This window comes from Sus scrofa, chromosome 3 (genome assembly GCF_054392235.1).
Source record: "Sus scrofa isolate SSC_HxYL_T2T_F1_AM1 chromosome 3, Sscrofa_HxYL_maternal_Yorkshire_Landrace_v2.0, whole genome shotgun sequence".
Lineage (NCBI taxonomy): Eukaryota > Metazoa > Chordata > Mammalia > Artiodactyla > Suidae > Sus > Sus scrofa.
This window is the reverse complement of record NC_139385.1, coordinates 12,125,832-12,150,423: the sequence shown is the minus strand read 5'-3', so window position 1 is coordinate 12,150,423 and position 24,592 is coordinate 12,125,832. Positions and strand designations below refer to the sequence as shown.

The 24,592-nt window shown below is 43.2% G+C and overlaps 1 long non-coding RNA gene across 1 annotated transcript in view; it reads right to left on the bottom strand.

The window, feature by feature from the left end:
* The window catches only part of LOC102157744 (uncharacterized), a 312,356-nt gene extending 288,082 nt beyond the window's left edge, over nt 1-24,274 (bottom strand). Inside the window, exons 1-2 of the long non-coding RNA XR_014840344.1 lie at nt 24,119-24,274; nt 7,656-7,757 (exon numbers count right to left, since the gene is read on the bottom strand). This is a non-coding gene — a long non-coding RNA (uncharacterized LOC102157744). The remainder of the gene's footprint in view (nt 1-7,655; nt 7,758-24,118) is intronic.
* Nucleotides 24,275-24,592: the final 318 nt, after the last annotated feature.

Genomic DNA, 24,592 nt, shown 5'->3' with positions numbered 1-24,592 from the left:
GCTAAACTCAACAAATTTAAAAATGTAGAAATTATTTCAAGTATCTTCTCTGACCACAATGGCATGAAACTACAAATCAACCACAGGAAAAGAAATGAGAAAAAACTGACTACGTGGAGACTAAACAACATGCTACTAAAAAAACCAATGGGTCAAAAAGGAAATCAAGAAGAAAGTTTAAAAATACCTCAAGACAAATGCTAATGAAGACACAACCACTCAAAATCTATGGAATGCTGCAAAAGCAGTGCTCAGAGGGAAATTCATAGCAATACAGGCCTTCTTCAAAAAAGAAGAAAAAAATCTCAAATTGACAAACCCACCACCTAAATGAATTAGAAAAAGAAGAACAAAACCCAAAGTCAGTATTAGAAAGGAAATCATAAAGATCAGAGAGGAAATCAATAAAATAGAGATTAAAAAAAACAATAGAAGAAACCAATAAAACCAAGAGTTGGTTCTTTGAAAAGGTAAACAAAATTGACAAACCTCTGGCCAGACTCACCAAGAGGAGAGAAAAAACCCAAATAAACAAAATAAGAAATGAAAAAGAAGTCAAAACAGATACTACAGAAACACAAAAAACCATGAGAGAATACTATGAACAATTGTATGCCAACAAACTTGACAACCTAGAAGAAACAGACAACTTTCTAGAGACTCACAGCCTGCCAAAACTGAATCAAGAAGAAATAGATCAACTGAACAGACCAATCACTAGAAATAAAATTGAATATGTCATAAAAACACTCACTACAAATAAAAGTCCTGGACCAGATGGCTTCACAGGAAAATTCCACCAAACATACAAAGACGAACGTATACCCATCCTCCTTAAACTTTTTCAAAAGGTTGAAGAAGGAACACTCCCAAAGACATTTGATGACACCACCATCACCCTAATTCCAAAACCAGATAAAGATACCACCAAAAAAAGAAAACTATAGGCCAATATATTTGATGAATATAGACGCAAAAATTCTCAACAAAATTTTAGCCAACCACATCCAACAACATATAAGAAAGATCATACACCATGACCAGGTGGGGTACATCCCAGATTCACAAGGATGGTTTGACATACAGAAATCAATCAACGTCATACACCACATTAACAAAAGAAAAGTCAAAAACCATATAATCATCTCAATAGATGTGGAAAAAGCACTTGACAAAGTCCAACATCCATTCATGATAAAAACTCTTACCAAAGTGGCTACAGAGGGAACATACCTTAACATAGTAAAAGCCATTTATGACAAACCCACAGCAACAATAATACTCAATGGAGAAAAGCTGAAAGCCTTCCCCCTAAAATCTGGAACAAGACAAGGAAGCCTACTCTCACCACTGTTACTCAACATAGTACTGGAAGTCCTAGCCACAGCAATCAGACAAACAAAAGAAATAAAAGGTATCCAAATTGGAAGAGAAAAGGTAAAACTGTCACTGTATGCAGATGACATGATACTATATATAGAAAACCCTAAGGACTCACCCCAAAAACTACTTGAACTGGTCAACAAATGCAGCAAAGTAGCAGGATATAAGATTAACATTCAGAAATCAGTCGCATTTCTGTATACTAACAGTGAAATATTAGAAAAGGAATACAAAAATACAATATCTTTTAAAATTGCACCTCAAAAAATCAAATACCTAGGAATACACCTGACCAAGGAAGTAAAGGATTTATATGCTGAGAGCTATAAAACATTAATCAAGGAAATTAAAGAAGATGTAAAGAAATGGAAAGATAATCCATGCTCCTGGGTGGGAAAATTTAATATTGTAAAAATGGCCATAATACCCAAAGCAATCTACAGATTCAATGCAATCCCTATCAAATTACCCATGACATTTTTCACAGAACTAGAACAAACAATCCAAAAATTTATATGGAACCACAAAACACCCAGAATTGCCAAAACAATCCTGAGGAACAAAAACCAAGCAGGAGGCATCACTCTCCTAGACTTCAGGCAATATTACAAAGCCACGGTCATCAAGACAGTGTGGTATTGGTACCAAAACAGACATATAGACCAATGGAACAGAATAGAGAACCCAAAAATAAACCCAGACACCTGTGGTCAATTAATCTTTGACAAGGGAGGCAAGAACATAAAATGGGGAAAAGACAGTCTTTTCAGCAAGCATTGCTGGGAAACCTGCAAATCAATGAAACTCAACACACCCTCACAGCATGCACAAAAATAAACTCAAAAATGGTTTAAATACTTAAAGATAAGACAAGACACCATCAAACTCCTGGAAGAGAACACAGGCAAAACATTCTCTGGCATCAACCTTATGAATATTCTCTCAGGTCAGTCTCCCAAAGCAATAGAAATTAGAGCAAAAATAATCCAATGGGACCTAATCAAACTGACAAACTTTTGCACAGCAAAGGAAACCAAAAAGAAAACAAAAATACAACTTACAGAATGGGAGAAAATAGTTTCAAATGATGCAACGGCTTAATCTCTAAAATACACGAACAACTTATACAACAGCAAAAAAGCCAACAACCCAATGGAAAAATGGGCAAAAGAACTGAATAGACATTTTTCCAAGGAAGATGTACATATGGCCAACAAGCACATGAAAAAAATGCTCAACATCCCTGATTAGTAGAGAAATGCAAATCAAAACTACCATGAGATACCACCTCACACCAGTCAGAATGGCCATCATTAATAAATCCACAAATAACAAGTGCTGGAGGGGCTGTGGAGAAAAGGGAACCCTGCTGCACTGTTAGTGGGAATGTAAGCTGGTACAACCACTATGGATATCAGTATGGAGATACATTAGAAATCTATACAGAGAACTACCATATGACCCAGCAATCCCACTCTTGGCATATATCCAGACAAAACTTTCCTTTAAAAAGACACATGCACTTGCATGTTCATTGCAGCTCTATTCACAATAGCCAAGACATGGAAACAACCTAAATGTCCATCGACAGACGATTGGATTAGGAAGATGTGGTATATATACACAATGGAATGCTACTCAGCCATAAAAAAGAATGACATAACACCATTTGCAGCAACATGGATGGAACTGGAGACTCTCATCCTGAGTGAAATAAGTCAGAAAGAGAAAGACAAATACCATACAATATCACTTATATCTGGAATCTAATGTAAGGCACAAATGAACCTTTCCACAGAAAAGAAAATCATGGACTTGGAGAATAGACTTGTGGTTGTCACGGGGGAGGGGGAGGAAGTGGGGGTTAGGGAGCTTGGGGTTAACAGATACAAACTATTGCCTTTGGAATGGATTAGCAATGCGATCCTGCTGTGTAGCACTGGGAACCATGTCTAATCACTTAGGATGGAGCATGACACTGTGCGAAATAGAATGTGTACATGTATGTGTAACTGGGTTACCATGCTGTACAGTAGAAAAAAAAATTGTCTTGGGGAAATAACAATTAAAAATAATGATAATAATAATAAAAAAATTTTTTAATAAAAAAAATTTAAATGATACTGTATATAAAATAAACAATAAGGACCTACTCTATAGCACAGAGAACTACATTCGATATTTTGTAATAACCTAAAAAGAATGGAAAACAATCTGAAAAAGAACTGAGTCACTTTGCTGTACACCAGAAACTAATGCAACATTGTAAACCAACTATACCTCAAGTTAAAAAATCTTATAAGGAAAAACCATGAGAATCAACAACAAAAATCTAGCAGAATCAGAGCCAAAAACAAGGGCTTTGCATATATATATATATATATATATACACATATATATATATATACACACACACACACACAGAATGTCCTGTAGGACATCACGCATAAGGTGACCCCTGGGCACAATGAGGCAGCCCAATCCAAGAACAAAGTATGAGGGGTGAAAAGGAAGTGCCCAAAAACTGCCCAGAGGTCTTGAGTGACGCCCCTAGTGGTGGGAGGGGTGTCCTCGGTTGTGAAAGAAAATCAGAGAGCAGTTAGAGGGTCATAGCAGTTTCCGGAAGAGTGGCCCGTAAGCAAAGGAGGCAGGGTTCACCCACAGGCTCACAGCACATGCAGAGCTGGTCAGGGAGGTCAGCACCTGCCCACAACCACGGTCATGATCTGGGCTTCCCCAGCTGACACCGATCTTGCCCATCTTCCCCAAAGTCAACAAAAGTAGGCAGAGTAAAGAAATGCAGCCCACCAGCCACTGACAAGCCCGATGGCTTAGTTCAGGCTGCCATGACAAACTGCCACAGACTGGGTGGCTTATAAACCACAGAAAGTTATTTCTCACTGTTCTGGAGGCAGGAAGCCCAGAATCAGGATGCCAGTATTGCCAGGTTCTGGTGAGATCTCTCTTCCGGGTTCCAGATGACCAGCTTCTTATATCCTCACGTGGTAGAATGAGACACAGAGCTCTCTGGGGTCCCATTCAGGAGAGCTCCACCCTCATGACCTAATCACCTCCCAAAGCCCCCCGACCTCCAAATACCGTCACATGGAGGGTTAGGATTTCAACATCCCAACGTTGGGAAGATGTCAAATATTCAGTTCAGAACACTGCTTTTACTTGACTGTGAGTAAAACATAAAAACTCAGAACTGTGAAAGAAAGCAAGCTGGTGAATAATGAAAATGAATTAGCCAAACTCTTTCAACATGAATAGGCAGAGAGAAAGACAACGAGATATCGGAGTTCAGAAGTGGCTAGGATCCAGAGTAAATAGCCAGCTTCACAAAATTACCCCTTTCAGTTTCAATCTTTTATACTTTAATCATCTCCAGCCACGGACACAGTTCTTACCAGGGCTCGGAATGAACACAAGGATAATGAAGGTGAAATACTATTATACTTAATGCTATAATATCATTAATGCAACTGCAGTCAGAGATCAAGGACTTTTCAAATTAATTATTTCTTGTTCCAACACACACCATGAAATGGGCTTTCTAAATCAGAATGACACATTCCAACCTTTTCTTTATTAAGATAATTCTATTTTATTTCTTGGATCTTTGCAGCCTGTGCAAGTTTTATAAATATTTAAGGGGAGAAAAATAGGTGGGAAAATGCTGGATAATGCATGAGTAGCAACCAGCTGGCTGAGATAGAGGGACACTGAGGACTTGCTGTAGAATCTTCCTGCCTTTAGTACACAAATTGTGCAAATCTGGACAGTTCCTGCCTTTTGTGGGGAGATTAGAAGGCCCTGTGAGTACAGTGAGAGTCTGTCTGTCCTTCTTAATGTGTATTTTTCCATTTTATTGCCAGAGGAAGGTGGGGAAAGTCACTGCTTAAAATACACTCATTAAGACTGAACGGAGGCTTTAAGGTCTGCCATAAAACTTAGGCAACATATTGATAACCTGCCTATTAACAGTCTCTTCTAGGTGGACTGCTAATTGCTTGAATGACTGATCATCTACAGAAAGCACTTTCACCCCTCATTTTGGGCTCCAAAGAAATCTAGGTGTGCACAAAGACCACGATCCTCGGAAATATTTGAGGGGCTTGTTACTTGTTTGCTCAGAGCCACTTGTGTGGGGTGGCTGGGGGGTCATGTCCCTGATGAGGGGGACAGCCTCTTCCATGGCTGGCAGAGCCTTTTCTAGGAACACAGTTGCTGACTCCCAGGAAGGGACCACCAGGTATTTCTGGTCCCCATGCAGTTGGACAGCTCCTTTCCAAGCAAATGCTTTCTTTGAAATGCCTCCCCCGTTGCCGCTTCAGAGTTGACTAATTGCCAGGATAATTGCTTCTAACCGGTTACCTTCAGAAAGCATCGCTCTTGACTTGATCATTTAATTCTCCCAACACCTTCGACTGACGGGAAAGTACACTATTTTACTTGCAAAGCTGATTGCAAATTATTTTCTGATTGCAGATTTATTTTGTTTGTGACAAAATGTTTCCTGTTAATTGCTAAAATAATCTTGTAGGAACTTATAGCTGAACACCTAATTTATTAACCCACTGTAGTTTCTCCCTAATCCCTGTTTTCATCCTTTTTATTTATTTTAAACACCTATTTACAGCATCATTAATCCTCATCAATATTGTCTGGAATCCTTGAGCAACTACCAGGGCTGTTTCTACAAAGAAACCATACAGTCAATGAAACTCGACGCTCAAAAATTTGCCCTGCTGGCCAAGCTTTCTTTTAAGAGGGGAGGGATGAGGATAAGAAAAAGAAAACCCTCTCAGGTTGATCCATGATGGAAATAGAAAGAATCAGAAGTGAATCTTGTTGATCTATAAAGAAATATCCATTCTTTGTTTGCCTCTGGACAGCCAGAAATTTAAAGTTTCCAGATGCATTTTTTGAATAGTCATAGGTAGACAGAACTGTAAGACAATGTTTCAACAATATCCATATCTGGAAAGCATTTTTTTAAGACCTTTTGACCTAACATTAAGCAGGAGGAAGATAAAATACAGACTCCTCAAACCAAAACACACTAGTGACAGAAGTGACCAGGTCCAGCTCACTTATGATACAAGTGAAGAAACTGAGGCACAGGGCAGCTGAGCCATTTGACCTGAGAGCCTGTGCTAATTAAAACTGAGTTGGGGCTGGTGATTGGAAGCCTGCTGCAGCTCTAGTAGCCTCCTGAGCTTCATACTTAGGATTTCCTCTTGGTTATTTTGCATTTGGCACATAAAAGTTCACTCATCTAGAGGCTTGTGCACAATTACCAAAGATAACTGACTTGTCCTGCTCACTCACCTTGGAGTGTGCTGCTCAAGGTTAAAGGACATCACATTTGAACCCACAGACCTATCTGGGCGGTGTCTTGACAAATGTCAGTCTGTGCCAAGTGCCAAAAAAACCATCTCAACACTACCTTGCCCCCTACTCAAAGCCCAGCAGAGAGAAGAAACTCCAGTTTTTGGTTGAATAAACAAATGGACGGCAATTCCTCTGAGCTTTGTTAGGAGGTCGTAAATCTCAAGAAAGGACTTTTATCTGACACTAATTTTCCCAGCTCTGCATGGCCAAAGTTCATGTCAGGTTGACCTTAATTCATTTACCTTCTTGGACATGCTTCAAGTTTAGCACATTAACCCTCCCTTCCTTGTGGGTTCCTGTGCTCAATGCAAACCCCTTTTCTGGATCTGGCAGGGAATTGCCTATAATTACCCTTAATGTACTCCTGGAGCAAAGAGACGCATGTTAAGAGCCAAAATAGAAGGTTAACTACAAACTGTGCAGTAATGCAATTACCTCCCAATTATCCCTTTCAACGCTTAGGGAATGAATAGGAGACATTAAGCCCTATTTCGTGGTAGAACCCCTGGTTACTGGAGGTGGGGGTGGAGGTGGGGAGGGGCAGAATGGGAGAGAAAAGTAAGTAAGGCTCCTGTGGGTGATGAACGCCAGGGAATACTGGTGACAACTTACTGGAATTATTCCTATGGGTGCTGGATTTCTTTCAGATCCTTCTGCTTGCTGTACCCTGCAGAAAGTGGACTGGGTTGGCAGAGGATCCACTATCTATTTGACTAAGACCTTCTGTATGGGGCAGTCACCATAATATTCTACCTCAAATATCAACTTCGCCCCCATTTGGTATCAACCCACATTTCCCAGCTGGAACTGGTACCATGCCTGACTTACGCCTTGAGGGTCAACTCCACATCCAGGTCAGTTTCCCAGCCTCTCACCTGCCTGATCCCCAAGCCTCTTCCTCTTCACTTCCTCCCAAGAAGCTGAGGTTCCAGCTTGACACTCAATACCCAGAAGGGACGGCATCCAAGAGTGACTGTCTATGGGAACAGTAATAATGAAAACAGAAGTCTTGACGTAACAGTTTGCATCTATTAACCTCACACTCCCTGTCCTTCCCACTCCCTTCCCTCCCCTCTGGCAACCATAAGTCTGCTCTCTGTGTCCATTTCGAATGGATGAGCAATGGGGTCCTACTATACAGCACAGAGAACTATGTCCAATCTCCTGGATTAGAACATGATGGAAAGTAGTACAAAAAAAATGTACATACATGTATGACTGGGTCATCCTGCTGGATGAAGGAACATTATAAATCAACCACAATTTTTAAAAATTTAAAAAACAAATCCTGAAAAGGGAGTTAGTGTGGTTGAGACGCCTGACTCCCACTGGGGGGAAGGCTGACAATGGATGAAAGTGGGCTGCTTACTCAACAATCAACCATGGACAGACAGGAAGTGAGTACAGACTACATCCAAACGAGGACCCTGGGGAAAACTTATCCACCATCAGAGGCCAGAAACAGGCCAGTTCCATTGGTCAGGAGCCAGGTGAGTGTCAGACCAAGTCGGGGTGAGGAGTGAAGGTGAGAACAAAGAATGGGTCCAGGATGCCTAATGTGAACAGGCCTGGGGACCACAATGCCATCTCACTGGGCACGGAAACTGTGACAAGGGGACAGTCAGCCTCGCTGAAGGGTCTGGGATGGGGACAGACACTGCAGGCAGATGAGAAAATACTCAATTGGGGTCAAATTGAAAAGGGGAGGAAAAGAGTTTATTCCAAGCAGGTCTTGAGTCGCTATGAAGAGATGAGCCAGCCTTCCAGCAGCCACTTCAGATGGAAAAAGCTGCCTGGGCAGCGTCGAGGGCTTTTCCAAATGCAGCCCTGAGAAGCCACGGCTGCAGCTGTAACAAAGCCAGCCGGGCCCCAGATAGGCCTTTTGTAAGGCCGGTTGCTCCATTTTGTTTCACATAATTTATTGCTCAGTACATATCGATAATACGATTGTCAGCCCAGCAGACATTTTCCATTTTAATAGCACGCATGAGATACCGCATTATTGATCCTACACCACTAAATAAAAAACTCGTTTGTCAGGGGAGCATGGAATGGCTTTTAATGGCCACAGCCAAACACCTGCTACTAGTTAGGGAAGAAAAATAACCATCCTGCCACAAGGACATTTGGAAGCTGCATCGAAATGTTCCGTTTTAGGGATTAGCAGAGCTCTCAGAAAACAGGAGGGTGCTTTCTCCAAAGGGTCAAAGGCTGACTTTCTCATTGATAGGAGGAAAAGCTGCCATGGACCAGGAATCTATTACGTGCTGAGCATTTTTATCTTCCACACTTTGTCTTCTGCAGTCTTCACAGCGAGGCTGCAGATATACATTTTGCTCCATTGCATAGGATGCTCTGGGAAGTAAGGCACCAGATACACCAGCTGATGGAGGGAGTCATTATGGGAGGGTGTTTCTCACTAAAGCAGAGGTCTGACGGTACCTGTTCCCAGGGTGGGCACTGCCCATTCATTACAGAACTCTACCATCCCATTTGCCCACAGAGCCACAAGCCAGCGGCCAGGCAAGAACCCTAAAGTGCCCGTCAGTTTCAGAGAAGGAAACGGAAAGGTTTGTGAGTGGTTTAAGCAACTTGGCTGATGGTCCACAACCACGAAGGAATAAAGAAGCTGGAATCCTTATGTGCTTCATTGCAAGATGAGTTTCCTCGCCATGTGAGACACTGTTGCTTTATCATATGCATCATGCTACGGGCTGATTTGTGTCCCCCCCCCAAAAAAAATTTTTTTTTTATTACTCAAATGAATTTATCACATCTGTAGTTGTATAATGATCATAATAATCTGATTTCACAGGATTTCCATCCCACAACCCAAGCACATCCCCCCAACCCCCAAACTGTCTCCTCCGGGGACCGTAAGTTTTTCAATGTCTGTGAGTCAGCATCTGGTCTGCAAAGAAGTTCATTCTGGCCTTTTTTCAGATTCCACATGTCAGTGAAAGCATTTGATGTTGGTGTCTCATTATATGGCTGACTTCACTTAGCGTGATAATTCCTAGGTCCATATATGTTGCTAAAAATGCTGGTATTTCGCTCCTTTTAATGGCTGAGTAATATTCCATTGTGTATATGTACCACCTCTTCTTGATCCACTCCTCTGTCGATGGACATTTAGGTTATTTCCATGTCTTGGCTATTGCAAATGGTGCTGCAATGAACATCAGAATATCTGTGTCTTTGCAAGTCATGGTTTTCTCTGGGTAGATGCCCAGGAGTGGGATTGCTGGATCAAATGGTAGTTCTATTTTTAGTTTTCTGAGGAATCTCCATACTGTTTTCCACAGTGGTTGCACCAATTTACAATCAAAAAAAATTTTTTTTAAGTTCAATCCCTAGTACCTCAGATGAGACAATATTTGGGGGTAAAATCTTTTTTTTCTTTCTTATTCAGCCACACCTGCAGCATGTGGAAGTTCCCAGGCTAGGGATTGAATGCGAGCCCCATCGATGCCCCAGCTGCAGCAATGCTGGATCCTTAACCCACTTCACCAGCCAGGGGATCGAACCACGGCCTCCACAGAGACAAGCCAGATCATTAACCCAGTGCGCCACAGCAGGAACTCCGGAGGTAGAATCTTTAAAGAGGTAGTTAACTTAAAATGAGGTCATTGGCATGGGTGCTAAGCCAGTATGACTGGTATCCCTGTAAGAAGAGGAGGTAAGGGCACAGACATACCTAGAGGGCAGACCATGAAAAGACACGGCCATCTAGATGGAGAAGGCAGCCGTCTAAACGCTAAAGGGAATGTCCCCAGGAGAAACCAGCCCTGCCGATCTTGTCTCAGATTTCCAGCCTCCAAAATCATGAGAAAATAAATTTCCATTTCTGCTAAATCTCTTCTCTCTTCAAGAACTTCCCCCTCTCAATAAATGTATATCTTTTTTTCCTTAGTCATTAATTAATTTTTAACAGTGTGATTATGATATAATTTACACACAATAAGATGTGTGTATTTAAATTGTACAACTTGGAGTTCCTTTCATGGCTCAGTGGTTAACGAACCCTACTAGGAGTATCTTGCTGTGGTTTTAATTTGCATGAGGATGCAGGTTTGATCTCTGGCCTCGCTCAGTGGGTTAAGGCGTTACCGTGAGCTGTGGCTGTGGTGTAGGCTGGCGGCTAAAGCTCCGATTCAACCCCTAGCCTGGGAACCTCCATATGCCATGGGTGTGGCCCTAAAAAGCAAAAAAAAAAAAAAATTGTACAATTTGATCAGTTTTGGCACATGGACACATGAAACCACCACACATTCCACATTCACCAAGATGAACATATCATCACCCTCAAAAGTTTGTGTTTTGTGGTTTTGTTTTGGGTTTGTTTTTGCTTTTTTTAAGGCCATACCCCCAGCATATGAAACTTCCTAGGCTAGGGGTCGAATAGAAGCTTCAGGCGCCAACCTCAGCAATGCAGGATCCAAGCCACATCTTTGACCTACACCACAGCTCATGGCAATGGTGGATACTTAATCCACCAAGTGAGGCCAAGGACTGAACCTGCAACCTCATGGATCCTAGTCGGGTTCTTTAACTGCTGAGCCACAAAGGGAACTCTCTCTTTGTGCTTCTTGGGAATCCTGCCTTCCTGCCCCCACTGTAGGCCACCACTAACCTTTCCATCCATATTGGTTAGTTTGCATCTTCACGAGTTTTATAAACATGGAATCATATGAGAGATGTTTTTGTCTGGCTTCTTTCACACAACGCAGTTATTTTAAGATTGATCCATGTTGCTGCGTGTATCTATTGTTCGTTCCTTTTTACTGTTGGGTAGTATCCCATTGTATGGACACACCACAGTCCATTTACCCACTGGCCTGCTGATGAACAGTTGGGTTGTTTCCCGTTTTTGCCTGTTACAAATAAAACTACCAGGAAATTTCCTGTTCAAGTCCCTGCCTAGAAAAGTGCATTTTTTTCTCCTTGGCAAATATTAGAAATAGACTGGCTGGATTACATAGTGGATGTGTATGTCTAACTTTTGAAGAAACTACCCAACTCTTTTCCAAAGTGGCTGTATCATTTACATCCCCACCAGCTGGGTATGACAATGAGTTCCTCACCTGTACTTGGGATGGTCAGCCTGCTATGATTTTAGCCCCTCACATAGGCATGCCGGAGTATCTCGCTGGGGTTCTAATTTGCATTTCCTTAGTGACAAATGATTTTGAGGATCCTTTCATGTGTTTAGGTGCCACCCATACATCTTTGATGAAGTGTCTCTTCTGGACACAAGTGCACTATCAGATACATTTTCTCCAGTCTGTAGCTTATCGTTTCCTTCTCATAACACTGTTTTTGAAAGACCAGAAGTTTTTTTTACTTTTGATGAAATGCAAGGGAGCAATTTTGTTCACTTAAAAATTGTATTTATAATGTTCCTAAGAATTTGTTACATAACCCAAGATTAGCTCTGACACAAATAAGCCCTCTCCTCTCTATCCTTTACTACCTTCCAAGCCTGTGAGCATCTTCCCAAAATCTAAGCATGAGGCTTAAATAACCTTTTGAGCTCAGACGGGAACATCATGTTGATGTCCCCGCCCCGAGTCATCAGTGATGCTTTTTCTTGCCCAAAGACGCTATGCAGCATCACAGCAGGCAACCAATGAAGCTGAGTGGAAAAAAAGGCTTTTTGAGAACATATCTGCTTTTCTCCCCTAGGACTGTATAAGGTCCATTGAAGCAGGCTCCATCCTGCCCTGAACACTTTCTTGAAAAATTCTTACTCCAAGCAGAGCTGCTTCTCTTCTTATGATTTCTTATTTGGGGGAAAGCAGCACGAGTTTATGAAAAGCAGAGTTACAGGAAGGATGTAACTCTATGTGTGCTTGATCCATCTGGCACTTGTATGTGTTAATATTAATAATCATAGCAATAACAGCAAGAAGATCTAAACTACAACAGCAATAATAAGGATTATCTATGGAGCCCCAGCACTATTCTCACTAATTCACATACTTCTCTCAGGATTTCTTCTAAGAGTATTATACTTTCATATTTTACTTTTAGATCTTTAATTCATTGGGAATTTATCCTAGTGTAGACATGAGGTACAGATCCAGCTTTTTTTCCCCCCCAGATGGCCACCCAGTGGTCACAACCCAACTTATGGATCAAGCATTGTTCCTTTGGGGTTGATCCATTTTTTCCTCAACTGATTTGAAATTCCTCCTTTATCACTTACTAAATCATTTCATGTACTTGGATCTATGTCCAAACTTTCTATTCTGTTCTGTTGATCTACCTGACTATCCATATGTAAGTACCTGTTTTATTCCCAAGGATTTATAATGTTTATGTAAATTTTAATATCTGCCTATTCTCCCACTTCCCACTGGTCAGAATGGTCAACATCAAAAAGTCTACAAGAGTTCCCGTCGTGGTGCAGTGGAAATGAATCCAACTAGGAACCACGAGGTTGTGGGTTCGATCCCTGGCCTCGCTCAGTGGGTTAAGGATTTGGCATTGCTATGTCTGTGATGTAGGCTGGCAGCTGTAGCTCAGATTCGACCCCTAGCCTGGGAACCTCCATTTGCCATGGGTGAGGCCCTAAAAAGCAAAAAAAAAAAAAACTTAATTTGGAGTTCCTATCGTGGCTCAGTGGTTAACGAATCCCACTAGGAACCATGAGGTTGTGGGTTCGATCCCTGACCTTGCTCAGTGGGTTAAGGATCCGGCATTGCCGTGAGCTGTGGTGTAGGTTGCAGTCATGGCTCGGATCCCACATTGCTGTGGCTCTGGCATAGGCCAGCAGCTACAGCTCCAGTTGGACCCCTAACCTGGGAACCTCCACATGCCGCAGGAGCAGCCCTAGAAATGGCAAAAAGACAAAAAAAAAAAAAAACAACTACAAATGACAAGTGCTAAAGCGGGTGCAGAGAAAAGGGAACCCTCCTACATTGTCAGTGGGAATGGAAATTTGTACAACCACTATGGAGGAAAGTACATAGGTTCTTCAGAAAACTACAAATAGAATTACCCTATGATCCAGAAATCACATTCATGGGCATATATACAGACAAAACTATAACCTGAAAATATACAAGAACCCCTAGGTTCATTGCAGCACTATTCACATTAGCCAAGACATGGAAACAACATAAATGTCCATCTATAGATGATTGGATTAAGAGATGTAGTACATATATAAAATGGAATACTGCTCAGCCATAAAAAAGAATGAAATAATGCCATTCGCAGCAACATGGATGCAACTAGAGATTATCATGCTAAGTGAAGTCAGAAAGAGAAAGACAAATACCATATGATATCACTTATATGTGGAATCTAAAATATGGCGCAAATGAACCAATCTACAAAACAGAAACAGACTCACAGATATAGAGTCTGATATAGATATAGATATAGAGAACAGACCTGTGGTTGCCACGGGGGAGGAGGAGGGAGTAGGATGGACTGGGAGTTTGGGGTTAGCAGATGCAAACTATTACACTTAGAATGCATAAACAACAAGGTCCTACTGTGTAGCACAGGGAACTATATCCAATCTCCTGGAGTAGACCCTGATGAAAAAGAATATAAAGAAGAACGTGTGTGTATATATATGTGTGCCTGAGTCACTTTGTTATACATCAGAAATTGGCACGACGTTGTAAAATGAGCTACACTTTAATTTTTAAAATATCTACCTATTATCCCCCATGCACTCCACTTTTCTTTTTCAAAAGTTTCAGTATAATCATTATTATTTAAATTTCTATTTCAACTTTAGTATGGCTGTGTCCACCTCCAAATGAGAAATCATCAAAATTACTATAGGATTCCATATTCCATCCCAGCCCTACCACATAGGAATCTTCACCAGAGGAATTCAGGAACCAGTGTTTTTAACAAGTGCTCCAGCTACCAGTGAGCAGACCAGCATGTGGGAACCACCAGACTGATGGTCAAAACAGCTAGGTGGCATTGCAACTACCAGGTGACAGCCTGACAAGTACATGTGGCGTCCAGTCACTGCAGGAAGAGTGGATCACTGCCTGAGGCGTGGCAACTGGGACACTCAATGCATTTACACTTGATAAATTGACAGACAGAGGAAAGGAGGAACGGACACAAAGAGAGACTAACACTTCTCCTGGAAATGGCCCCTGGAAGGATTTTCTGGGAAACACCTGCCTATTCAGTCACCACTCCAGAGATACCTGCCGAGCTGGGAGGAGACAGAGGAGAGGTGCCTTGGCTATAGGGCCAGCGGAGTCAGGAGAGGGGAGGCCAGGAGCAAGAGGTGGGGGAGACGTGGCGGGGCGGGGGATGGGGGATGACATGCAAGCCTAGAGACAATTATCGACCAATGCTCTTGCATTGGCCCAGGTGACTGAGGCAGAGGCTACAGCCCCAGGTGTGAGTGGAGGAATCCGAGGAAGAGTTCAAGGAGAGATGTGACATGAACAGTGTCTGCAAGGCCTGATTGATGGCAGCCAGGACTGGCCTCCAAAAGAAGAAAGCCCAAGGGCAGAGGCGGCTCAGTGTTCAGTCCTCCTGGGAACAGCTGGTTGCTGCCTGGGCAAGTGCCACACCCCCAGCAACGCAGGGTCAGGGTCCTTGATGCAGCTGATTTGGGGAAGGATGCTCAGAACAATAGGGGTCCCTTTCTCTCCCATCTGTTTCTATCATCATGCTTCCACCTCTGCCCATACAGAAAATAAAATTCATGGCTTAACTTAGGATCTGCACAAAAGACTTCAATTTTTGAGGGGGCACATCTGCCCCCCCCCCAATTAGCTCCTACCCATGGAACGTTCTGACCTTCAAAAAGCAGATTTTTTTCCAGGGGAAGGTGTCGATATAGACACTGAGGCAGCAGGAGCCCAGAGCCAGCAGACACTTCAGACAGGAAGGATGGAACAGGGTGAACCCACCAAGGAACACGTTCTACCTGAGAAGTTGACCTCCAAGTCACCCATCCCCCAGGAATGTGCTGGCAATGCTTTGTATCCGTTTCTACACCAGCTGAGCAGGCAGGCACTTGGCCAGAGTCACCAAAATGTGCACATGGGGAAGCTGTGCCGAAGCAGAACAGAAACCTCTCTGAGCCTGTCTGGCAAAGGCAAGCTTCTTGTGCCTCATAAAATCTTCACGACACGCAGATGGCATCAGCAGCAGCTGCTCATCTTCGTGGGTGCTGGGGGGTGGGGAGCTGGGAAGCTCATGCCACCACCTGGGAGCTTGCTACTCTCCTGCTTCAGGTTTTAAGTATCTCCATAAGTTCTCACAGTCTTTGCGCTTAAAGAAACAGCACATCCTCTATTGGCATCTTTAAATCAATCATGTCAACTCCCTACTCCATTGTAACAATGACAGAGGGCACCAGTGTCTCAGCTTGTTCCCTCTCCCATGCAACTCATTCCCAGGCATGGATTGCAGGGGGTAGATTCCTCCCAGTTGGAGGCCATTAATTCATACAAGCAAGGTCACGGCTAATGGGGCAGACAAGCTTGCAAGAGTAGGGATAGGTCCAGGAAACTGTCCGATGGCCTGGAGGTTATTTTGGTCTTGATCAGAGGTTGGCTTTTGTTGTTGTTTTGTCTTTTTTTTTTTTTTTTTTTTTTTGGCTTTTTAGGACCATACTTGTGGCTTACAGAAGTTCCCAGACTAGGGGTCAAATCAGAGCTGCAGCTGCCAGCCTACGACACAGCCACAGCAACACAGGAGCTGAGCCACATCTGCAAACTACACAACAGCTCATGGAAACGCCGGATCCTTAACCCACAGAGTGGGGCCAGGGATGAAACCTGTGTCCTCATGGATACTAACTGGGTTCTTTACTACTGAGCCACAATGGGAACTCCCTTGATCAGAGGCTCTTAAAGTGTGGTCCTCAAAACAGCAGCATCAGCATCACCTGGGGACTTGTAAAAAAAAAAAACACAGATTTTCGGGTCCCACCCAGCACAATTGAATCGGAAACTCTGGGGATGGACCTGGCAATCAGTATTTTAACAAGCACTCCAGATCATTCTGAGGCAGTCTAAACCAGGAGAACCCCTGGTCTTCGTATTGGGGTAGAAGCTATCCCTAAGTTCCCCTCAAGGCTTCAGGAAAAAAATGCTTATCCCCAGGAGCTGAGTGTGGTGAAAGCACAGAACAGTCCCAGGAGGTTCACGGCAGGGCAAGTCCCCGTCAGCAAAGGCCACAGTGGCCTTCCCCTCCGCAGCCACAATTTGAGGAGTCATTACTACTCAAGCTGGAGAGAGAGAAGCAGAGTCCCTGGAACTGGCCAATCCATTAGAACCTCCATGAGGCTTTTCTGGAATTGATCTGCAATCACAGAGAATTTTATGCTAACACTAAAGTCAGATATGCCAACTTTGAAGTCACCATGGGCCACCAACACTCATCCCTTGCTGGAGGCTAGACCTCCCAAACTCCTGACCAACCAGCACATCAGGACACCTGAACAGTATCTAGGGAGAAGGTTCACCCATCAGCCTTCAGTCTGCAATTTGGCAGCCAGAGAAGGTTAAATGAAAAGGGCCAGAGGTTGCTTGGAAAAGGGAGAGATGGACAGCATTTCACAGTTCGTCTGGATGCAGTCAGAGCTCACCTTTCCAGAGTGCCCACTACACGTGAGCACCATGCCTCCTACATTCTCTCCTGATGTCCTCACAATGGCCCAACAAGTGTGACCTGAGGAAGTTGTAGCCATCAAGCCACCACATTACAGCCGCCCCAACGGGAACTCAGGATGGAAACAAAGAATGCTCACCATCTAGCCGTCAACTGCTACAGACTCGAAGTTGCGCCCTGAGGAGACTCAGGATGAGAAAGCACAGGATACTGGCCCCAGAGAGCTGAGGTGCATGTCAAAGGCCTGATTTCAGTGGGCCTAGACTCTACATCTTCCCATACCTAGAAAAGCACTAGATTCATTCATTTGTCTGATTTTCGTAGATTAACCACTGTTAATCTTTTGATGTTCTGACTACCGGGTCTTTCACTGCAAAAATGTCTTTATCTCCTGGCTCAACCCCCTCTTGCTTTCTTGGAATAGTTTCTCAGCGTTGTCTGAGACGCTGTGTTCTAGGCTGGAAGTACTCAGAATATCCACCAAATAAAACATAATTCTCCACTTTTAGGTTGTGCCTTTCTCTTCAGTCGGCACAAGGATTACCCGTCATCATCTCTTCTACAGATAAAGTAACCAAGGCATAGCCAGGTTAAAGAATTTGTCCAAAATCTAAAATATGACACAAATGAGTCTATCTATGAAACAGAAACATATTCACAGACATAGAGAACAGAGTTGTGGTTGCCAAGGGGGGTGGGGTTGGGAGAGGAATGGAATGAGAGCTTGAGGTCCTACTGTAGAGCACAGGCAACTATATTCAATACCCTATGATGAACCATAATGGAAAAGAAGAAATATATTTAAAGTATATATATATATACACATATATCCAAATCACTTTGCTGTATAGCAGACATTACACACCCTTATAAATCAACTATACTTCAGTAGTAAAAGGCGAAAGATTTATGCGATCTGAAGAGAAACCAGAGTATAAAATCAACTATACTTCATTAAAAAAAAAATTAGTCCAAAGTCACACAAATAGAAAGTGCCGTGCATTTCACTGTATTATGTACATTTTACCTTAAAAAATAGAAATAACTTTAAATAAATCTTGAATTCTGATGAACCATATGCATATTGAAGTGCTTATTAGTGAAAACGTACTGATATCAGTAAAAACTTTTTTTTTTCTTTTTTTTTTTTGTCTTTTTAGGGCCGCACCTGTGGCATATGGACGTTCCCAGGCTAGGGGTTGAATCGGAGCTACAGCTGTAGGCCTATGCCACAGCAGAATAGGATCCAAACTGTGTCTGCAACTTATACCACAGTTATGGCAATAATAGATCCTTAACCCACTGAGCAAGGCCAGAGACTGAACCCGTGTCCTCATGGATACTAATCAGGTTCATTTCTGCTGAGCCATAACGGCAACTCCTGAAATGCATTTTAAAAATCAGATTAGGAGTTCCCGTCGTGGCGCAGTGGTTAATGAATCCGACTAGGAACCATGAGGTTGCGGGTTCGGTCCCTGCCCTTGCTCAGTGGGTTAAGGATCTGGTGTTGCTGTGAGCTGTGGTGTAGGTTGCAGATGCAGCTCAGATCCTGCGTTGCTGTGGCTCTGGTGTAGGCCGGTGGCTACAGCTCTGACTCGACCCCTAGCCTGGGAACCTCCATATGCCGCAAAAGCGGCCCGAGAAATGGCAAAAAGACAAAAAAAAAAAAAAAAAAAAAAGGACAAAAAAAAATCAGATTAAAAAAACAGAAAATGTTAAGGCCAAAATTTGAACTGAAGAGTGTTTGACAGCAAAGTCTATCATTCTCATGGCTCTTAAAAAGAAAGATGAGGTTAAGTACATTTGCGTGAGTGTGTGTATGTATCATGCGGGTTATAGATCACAGTTCTTCACAAATAACCCTGGCAGTTGCCTCTTTACGATCTTGGTGTAAATGCTCCCCAAGGGAGTATAAAGAAGCAATAAGTGAGATACACCTGTGCCTGAGAGGGAGCACAAATAGCGCTGGTTCACACCAGGTGGACCAGATGACCAGCACAGGGTCATGGGCAAGCAGGGGCTCAGCCTATTTGGGTGAGACAAGTAAGCAGCCCTATTACACAGAGCGTGCACAGCACAAGGACGAGCCCTGGCAAAGAAGGACACCCACCTTCTTTATTAAGTCATTTAAAGTATAATTACATTCAGCGTGAAACTAGAGAAGAAAGTGCTGCCCCTCCACATGATTCTGGGCTCTTGACAGTGATGAAATGTTCAACCTGTGAGCAAGTATTTAAATATTCAGCATTTTGCATGCATGACTAGATCAGCACTGTGATCAGAATCACAGGAACGTGGAATTTGGGGATGGAATTAGAGGCCATATAACACAATACCTTGATTTTTGCAGATGAGGAAATGGAGGTCCAGAAAGGTCCTACTATTTTTCTAAGGTCTCTGGGTGATAGACCCAACCCCCAGGACTCCAGGTCTTGTATCATTTTAGAAAACAGGACAGGGAGAGCTGAAACCTTGCTTCTGGATCATTGTTTGATCAGATGCAATCATCTTGTAATTGAATGCAAACAAAGGTTTGCCAATTAGACATCCAAATTACAAGCTATGCTTCTATTCTCAAGAATTTATTAACTACCCTAAGGGTGGAATCATAGTCATGGAACCTTAGAACATTTACTTTCTATAAAACATATATTGATGGAACCAATGACAACTAACTTTTACAAAATCATAGCTACCTGGAATACATAACAAAATATGAAGTTTATATGCCTTTTCATGTCACAAAAATCTGCCTTCATATCTTAATTACACCCAACGAAGTAAGCTGGAGGAAGTCTAGTTAAGACAAATGCTGCCATCTAAACTCAATGGATCCTTTCTTTTTCCACCTGGTGCAACTAACAATGGGAAGATGCCCTGGGGCACTGCAAAGACCCAGGTGCTCCTTGCAGTGGTCCAACTCGCCTGAGGTTTGATGACCTAAAAGAAGGAGAGACTGGAAAATAGGATCCACAGCAACCGCTGCAGATTCTTGCCTTCACATGGCCATGTCCAAAATCATACGATCACTGAGTGGCTTTAAGGGAAATGACAAGCTTTAATTTGTCAACCTTCTTGTATTAATGCCGGAGAGCCCCTAACTGCCCTGTTCTCCCTATTCACACCGCGTGACTGTGGTGAGTTGCCACTGGCTCCTTGAGTCGACAAGGTTTCTGTGACAGCTCCACTTGTCCACGCAGAACCAAATCTGGAGAGGCTGTCATTTGATGTGACAAACTGACAAGACAGTGCCGTCAATCTCCCAGACGGGTGAGGGACCGCAGCGACTGACGAAATCTAAGGGTCACTGTGAATCTGATCGTTGCTGTGTTTGGCGGCTGACAGCTGATGAAGCATTCCTCCAGTGGTTCCATGCCCATACATTTCTCACCTCAACTGGCCTGAGCCGCACATAAAGGCGACGAGCACACGTATGCATTTCACTCGGGCTGTGACAAGCCCTGTCAAGGCTTTGGAAGAGTTTTCCGGCTGTCACCAACAAAGTGGCCAGCATGGACCCCCCCCCCTTAATCTCGTCCCTGGCTCCCAGGTCAATTGATGAGACTCTGAGCTTCCCTGAAGCACAGAGGCTTGAGATGTTAGGTCTGAGGGGACTTAGACAGCCGACCTAATTCCAAAGAGAGGAGCTAACATCCAAGGACACCCAAGAGTAGACTTGAGGGTAGACAGATATAATTAATAATAATCATGGGTGCGGGTCTCAGGTGCAGTTACAGTCTACCAACAGACACACAACACACAACTACAGTCAGTTGCTCTCAACCCTAGTTGCCCACTAGAACATTCTAGGAACTTTGAAGAAGTATTCATGCCTGGATCCAAGCCCCAGAGACTCAGCCTATTGATGTGGGCCAAGGTGTAGCTTAAAATATTGTAATAGCTCCCAGAGGATTCAGTTGCACGTCCAGGGTTAGGAAGCCTCTGAAACCTGACTACCTGGGTTCAAATCCAGATGTCACTTAACAGCTATGTAACCTTGGACAAGTTACTTAATTTTTCAGGATCTCAGTTTCTTCGTCTGTAAAATAGGAGTACTGATATTAATACCTCATGGGATTGTTTCAAGAGCAAATGCGTTATTAGATATAAGGCCCTTGTACACTGCCTGATGAAGAGTATAAGACCAATAGATATTAGCTATTCTTGTTACATAAGGATTTCCTATATTTTTAAAGACTCAAAGAGGAGTCCTGACCAAACCATGTTAACACCGAGCTTTTTCTCATGGTCTTTTTCCAGTATGAGATGTGAGAGAGAGAAGTAAAGAGTAACTCTAGGAGTTTCTGTGTGGCTCGGTGTGTTAAGAGTCTGGCGCTGTCAGTGCAGTGGCTCAGGTCATTGCTTGGTGCAGGTTCAGTCCCTGGCCCAGGACCTTCCACATGCTGCAAACACAGCCCCCCCCCCCAAAAAAAAGAGTAACTCTGATGCTTTTGGCCTAAGCAATGGGAAGAATAGTTCTGCTTCACTTTTCCTTCTTCAGTCCTTGCAAATTCCCATCATACAGATGAAAACACTAAAGCTCAGAGGTGTTCAGTAACTTGTACAAGATCAGAAGATCTTGGGGAGCAGCCAACACAAGAGTCTAACTCCAATATTTCCAGCTACAAAGTTCATGCTTTGTTCCCACTCTATCATACAGAGTTCCTGGGTGGATCTGAGTCTCATCACCTGAGAAGGTGATGAATATACATGAGAGGTGATGAAAGGAAGGACACTCCAGTTGAATATGAATCATGGATATGAGATTGGCTCCAGGTCCTTTGCTCCTTAACCACCTATGATTTTGTGAAGGAGGTGGCTCTATACCAGCATGACAAGGAGGCTGGCCTAGCTAGAGTAAAGGACCCTCAAGCAGAGAGGTGTGTAAGCCCCTCTGGAGAGCACACCAATGAAAGCGCACAAAGCTGCAGACCTAGGAGTCAGAATGACACATTCTAGGGAAACAAATGTGTATCTCTGTTGAAAAATCTTTCTTAAGTTCTGTTTAAATGTGTTCTGCCAAATCATGCAAACTGTAAAAACCACAATGTGAGAAATTATATAGGGTGGATGATGCATTTTTCTTCAATAAAAAAATTGCAAGAAAAACACAAAGAAGGTAGGAGAAACCATAAATCAAAATGCCAAATGCAATGGATGAGCTCTGATTAAATCCAGATTCAATCAAATACATACACACAAACACACACCACACACTTAAATAATCTTGGAAATGTGGGCACTGACTGGGTATTTGGGAACCTAGTGAATCCTTCCTTTGAGTACATTACAAACTAGTAAGCAAATATACAAAGGTAAGTCATATAGCTCAATTATTATACAACCCAAGTAAGGAATAATAAGATTTCCAGAGAAAAACTATAAAATGCTGTGGCCATCCTAATGAAGTTTAGTGTCACAGCAAGAAAAGGCAAGCTCCCTTGGACTGGGCATCTGTGCACAGTTGGAGCGAGGTCCTGCCCTAAGATCTTTCATAACCATCAGTGGCTTTCAAATTACGCTTGGCCACATCCAAAGGGTTCCTTTGAAGTCCTGCCCAGGGTCACATTGCTGGCAGAGTTGTCAAGGTCAATGCAGGGACTTCTTTAAAATATGTCAATTCTTTGGGATTGAAATCTCCTGGGGAGATTTCAGCCTCAAAAGGTATATGACTGTTCCAGAAGCTTGAAACTCCTGGTCTAATGGGCTTCTTGATTATCTCCCCTAAGCAAGCTGCCCTGGGCTCATTCAGATGATCAAGTTTACCTTTAAGGGCTCTGATGAAAGTAGAAGAAAACCTGCTTTTCCATGAGCTGAGCACAGACAATCAGGCAACTGTGGTTCAGCTGAAATCCCTGACTTAGCTCATACAAAGTACATTTAACTAGAGTTGCACTATCTGCTTTGCCTTATTAAAAAGGACAGTGGAGCGTATTAATTTTATTGCAATAAATCTCATCATTAACAAATGCCAGTCCTATATCTGCATGGTAAATCCAATGATTAAAAATTGTTTCTACTATTTAGTGGGTCAGTGAAAAAGGCATGACTCAGGAGCTGCAACAAGGAGTGGCAATAAGACATGTGGGTCCTGGGATGAAGGCCCTGGAATCTTGTCTCCAAAGGGAAAAGACCTTCTAAGGAAAGTGGAATTTTAGAAACACAAATAGGTCCTTCCAGAGTAGCCCTCTATAGCAACAATTTGGCAAGGCCGGCGAGAAGTGGCAGAAGGCTCAACCACCACCACTGTGGTGAACTCTTACTTCAGAGACCCAGAGCCCAAGACGCCAGCAAGAAACCAAGGCAGTGAGTGCCTCCCTTGGGTAAGATCTGCTAGCCCCCACTTCACCCCGCTACCCTCCCCACCTCTCTTCCATGCCTTTACATCATCACTTCCAAAAGGCATTGCTCATAACGCCAATTCCCGGGATTCTAATCCAAAATAAATACCCGTGGGAGTTCCCGTTGTGACTCAGTGGTTAACGAACCCGACTAGCATCCCTGAGGACGCAGGCTCCATCCCTGGCGTCGCTCAATGGGTTAAGGATCCAGCGGTGCCGTGAGCTGTGGCGTAGGTCGCAGATGGGGCATGGATCTGGCGTTGCTGAGGCTGTGGAGTAGGCCAGCCGCTACAGCTCCAATTGGACCCCTAGCCTGGGAACCTCCATGTGCCGACGGGTTAGGCCTAAAAAGACAAAAGATAAATAAAATAAAATTAAATAAATACCTGTGGTCAAATATATCTGGGGAAAAGCTGCATACAATGTGCCTTCTTTTGGAAATCCATGTTGCCTCTCCTCTGTATCATGGGCACACTGCTTTGTCTCTCCAGTCCCCTTGTCTCCTCTAGCAAGTAGCCTTTAGCCCCATTTCACCCCTTCACGTAGCTACTCCCGGAGCAGCCGTTTTATTCAACAACCGCGTTCTTGGCTGCAGTTGATTGGCCCAAAAGTAAGCACATGACCTTAGTTTGGCCAATCACAATATCTTTCCCAGACTCCACCTACAAGCCACATTTGATTGGTCCCCGGGTGAGTAATTGCTTCAAGTTAGGCCTGTTTTACTCGGTGGGAATTCGGGAAGGAAACTGAGAGGCTAGTGTTTTTCTAATGCCTGAAGCTGTAAGATATAAAGCTCTGACACCTGTCATCACTTCATTTTCTACCATGATGACTACAGAGGGTTAGGAGGCTAGGATGTG